Here is a 5000-nt window from a genome sequence, read left to right as displayed (position 1 = left end):
GTGTACTCACAGTATGAATTCATTTGTTACGCATCTGAATATAACCTTGGATACGAAGTTGTTCACGCACGGACGCAAGTGTTGTTATTTACTACACCAGAGGAATTTTACAGCCATTGTATTAGTGACCAGTCATTAAAGTGCTGACATCTTCATTAGCGCCTTCCCTCGCTAAAGTAGTGACCTCGAGTAAAAAGATCTACAGCCTTCGCTTCAACAGACATTGCCTGCTATATGATTCACGACGTTCAACTTCATGCTACCCTTTACATTATCAGCTTTATCACGTGTGAAAAGCTAGGAATTTTTTCAGCGGTCAAGTTTTCCTACACCAGTGACCAACTCGCTAAAACCTAAAACTCTTCAAGGCGGTTCCCTAGCATGGCTGCAGTCTAATGACTGAAACAAGTAAAAAGATAAAAGATAAAAATATTCATATGCACACAAGCACATGTGCATGCAAACACACACACACACACACACACACACACACACACACACACACACACACACACACACACACACACACACACACACAACATGTGATATAGTGTATTTTGTGTTTATGAATATGAGTGTTTGTATGGATGCATATATGTTTGCATATATATATGTGGGATGTCACGAGTGGCCGAGAAGAAAAGAAAAGCGTTGAGATCTAAAATGAACAATAAACATGTGGTGTACGATAACACACGACAAAGATTGAAACAGTGCTCTGAAAACAATGATAAAACATGCACACACGCATGCACACACATACACACACAGTCACGCACTCACACACACATACAGAATGAATAATTCATTAAGTCAGAAATAGGAAATATCTTCAAGAATGCTACATACACATTTGCAGAAAGTAATTATATATTTTCGCAACACTTAGACGACATTCTCTTTGGTAGAGCATGCTTGACAATGGGAGCCCTCCACAACGTAAATTTTGTTGTTACTATTTCTAGTTGTTGGGATGGGAGACGTTTAACTCGCAGATTAAGTGTTTATAAGTGTTGTTGAGAAATTCAGTCATCATTCAACATTTTGTTGGAGGGTCTCGGTGACCTTGCATTGTTGATTTGTTTGTTTGTCGTTCGTAGACATGATATATTCGAAACAATACTTACTTTCGTTCTCTTCTCAATGTTCAATTAACTTCATCCTGACCTTTGGCTATGTAGCTTGCGAGTTTCTCTTTCTTTTCTTATGAAGCATATATGCAATCATATGTTTCTCTGGCTTTAGTCTACTTTTCGATGAGAAAAATTACCTGTACGTAGTTTATTGCAGCCTTCTTGTAATGTAAATTTTTTAAAAGTTTGGAGAAACTTGGACTTACAAGACATTTTTCAAGGCTATTAGCAATAAACTTGAAATGAAGGAATCACAACTGGAAACTTTTGAAATTACGCTAGAGCCAACTTACCAACAGTTTACCTGTCACACGATAGCTTTCACCAAGACAGAGACCCTCTTCAAGTAGAAGACAACTTTTGGTAAATCTCCACATAAACCAAATCATCAACAGGTATCTCAGGAAAGAATATACTGGTTTGGGTTTCTGTTACTATTTACCTCATCCCTCAGTGCTCAACTACGTACTACACTAGCTCCCCCTACTTCGTGGTATTGATTCATAGTTTAGTGGCGCAAGAAAGCATAGGATATGTTTTAGACATAACTGCGTTGTGTCGGCAATGAAATATGAAACAAACCATTCACAGTCCCACCAGAAGTACTGAAAGCAAACAATTCGGTGATTTGTAACCTCTTAACTGAAGATACATAGAGATGATAAAATAAAATTCAACTTGACTATTTCTTTGTAGTAACAGATGTTACTTTAAGAAAATGTATTTACTTTGTATTTACTTCATGGCAACTGTTACCTCTGATGCTTATTTAGAGTTTGTAGAAAGATTGGGCTGTTCAATCAACTGTTAAATTGAACTGCTTGGCATGGTTGATAAAAAAAAGTTCATAAGTGACGTTTGAAACATTGCAAAATTCTGTAAATGCCAAATGATTGAAATTTCGTTTGATCCTTTAAATGTATGTTCCAACAGGAGAAATCTATAAAACTGAATTAGATTTATAAGCAGTCCTAAAGTATAAACCAGTTATTTTATTCTGACCTACCTCATTCTATTACCTGTCCGAATCGAGTAATCAAAGAAAAATAATTTTCTAACACATCATGAACCCACGAACTACGTCTTGTTTGTTGCTTTGGCTTCCATAAATACTGATTTTTGTTGTTTTTGTCATGTCAACTTTAATAGTAGACGTACGATCAAAAGTATTCTTAGCTGTGATCATCCTGTCTATTATTTTCAAAAGATGCTGAATTATCAATACGTCCTTACCTTTTATAACAACGTGGCGTATGACTTGAGGGAAACAGTTGGTCGATATGTATGTGTGTGTGTGTGTGTGTGTGTGTGTGTGTGTGTGTGTGTGTATATATCATAGTTCAGTGGTTAGAGCGCCGGGCTCACAATCATGAGGTAGTAAGCTCGATTACCGGACCGGGCTATGTGTTATGTTCTTCAGCAAGACACTTTATTTTGCGTACATCTTAACAATATAATATAAACCATCATAGTGTCATATAAGGACAATAGTCTAGGAGTGACACATAGCAAAAAATGGACACGATTTGGATATTAATTATACGAGCAATATGCATTGCATACATATACTCCCTCGAATTCAATGTGAATTTCATAACTTCACAGATACCTATATTCATGAAATCACACGATCCACTGAAATATATGTATATGAAGATATCAATTATTTTCTGTACTTACAACTCCATGGACCAAGTTTCAAGTCCAAAAGCTGTGAACCTACATGAATAATATTCACATGGCGCAGGTGTGGCTGTGTGGTAAAAATCTTGCTTCCCAATCACATGGGTCTGGGTTCAGTCCCACTGCGTGGCACCTTGGGCAAGTGCCTTTTACTAATGCTTTGGGCCGACCAAAGCCCTGTGAGTGGATTTGGTAGACGGAAAATGAAAGAATCTCGTCGTATATGAGTATATACCTATGTGAGTGTGTCTTTTATCTGTGTTTGTCCCCCACCACAGTTTGACAACCGGTGTTGGGGTATTTATGTCTCTGTAACTTAGCGGTTCGGCAAAAGATACCGATAAAATAAGTAGTAGGCCTAAAAAATAAGTCCTAGGGTCGATTTGTTTGACTAAAACCCTTCAAGGCAGTGCCCCAGTATGGCCGCAGTGAAATGACTGAAACAAGTAAAAGGTAAAAGATAGCCAAACATCAACAAAACGCATGATGTATGTATATATACGTATATATATATATATATATATATATATATATATATATATATATATATATATATTGGTATAATGTAATCTCGTGTATATCGTTGGCGATTTTTTCTTCCTCTGTCTTCCCTTCTTTGGACTTTCCTATATTTCCGACGAAGAGCTCCGTTCGAAACGTCAAATTCTCTTTCTTTCCTTTCCTGAGCGTCCAGTAACACAATATGTGCATCACGTCCTCGCGTTGTTGTTTTTTGTTGTGTTTTTGTCGTTTTTCTTGTTTGAACTCACTATATATATATATATATACGTTTATGCATGTATGTATGTATGTATGCACCTGTCTGCGTGTTTATAAATATTTATAATATGGGTGTCTATGAGCGTTTTCGTATTAAATAATCAAGGAATTAATCTATGGTGAACACCTAATTCTTGCAAAAATCCAGGGCTGACGCAAGGAGATAACATTTAAGATATTTTTATTAGTTACCTCCTGAAAATCCAGTATAGTCTTGTGCAATTTCGTGTTTTCTAATCTAAAATGGAGACATGTACCTACATTCCTAAGTGGCTTACTTGAATAATTGTGGAAATCGCTTCCATATGAAACCTTTGGTTGCCTTGTTAATTCACAAATAAAGAATATTTATCGTCCAATGCATACATACTTTGAAATGGATAGATCTCTTTCTTATTTATAGTAATTCTGAAAATATGCATTCGCAGTAATTGCGTTCATGTAATTATAAATATTTGCTAATGTATTGTAAGAGTCTATGAGATTGTGCTCGTCTCATTTACAACCATTTTCCATTAAGAGAATGTTACGTAAAGATGTATCTTCAATATCTACAAGTATATTTATGAAATCGGATCTAATTCGTTCTAAAAATTTCAAATATTTTGAATGTAAGACAGTGAAAATTTTTCTAATTCCGATTGCCACTTGCTGAAGGCTCCAAAGAGATAAACCATACAGAGGAGGGGATTCCAAAGATATTTATTTTCTACTTGATAATATTGATAGCTTTCATTTTGTAACATACAAATTCATATCTAATACACGGACTACTTACATATTTAATACTTAGCAATTGGTTGGAGGTCTTTTACACGTATACAAATCCGGAAAATATTCATATCTAATGTTATGTTAATGTAATTCTATTTATATATGTATAACACCATTCCAAGCCTAAGAAGTTGTGTTCGTCTTATTTACCTGTTTTCCTGAAACGGAACGTGTGTGTGTGAGTTTATGTGTATGTGTACACACACATACACACACACACAGACATATATATATATAAAGGGGGAGAATGTACGAAAAAAAAACAACAACAGGTGAGGACAGGTGGTGTAAACAACAAAAGGATGTATTAGTTTGACGCTCGGGAATACAGAAAGTCTTTAACGTTTCGAGCTACGCTCTTCAACAGAAAGAATACGGAGATTTTGTCCTCTACTTATCGCCCTCCTTCTTTGCTGTCCCCTGTCCATCTTTCTTCCACCCTCACTATCTTTCCTTTCTTCTCCCTTCTCCTCACCCCCTTTGTTTCTTTCCCCTCATCCTCCCACTTGCTTCCCTTCTTCTCTGCCTGTTTGTTCCCACGTGACTACACGCCATTTCTCTCTCACCTCTGTCTTTTCTGGATGCGATGCGTACTTAGCTGGACGTAATTTTCTATCGCCTCCCGAGTTT

The sequence above is a fragment of the Octopus bimaculoides genome, chromosome 2 (assembly GCF_046866305.1).
Source record: "Octopus bimaculoides isolate indiv1 chromosome 2, ASM4686630v1, whole genome shotgun sequence".
In the NCBI taxonomy this organism is placed as follows: Eukaryota; Metazoa; Mollusca; class Cephalopoda; order Octopoda; family Octopodidae; genus Octopus; species Octopus bimaculoides.
This window is presented reverse-complemented; position numbering follows the sequence as displayed.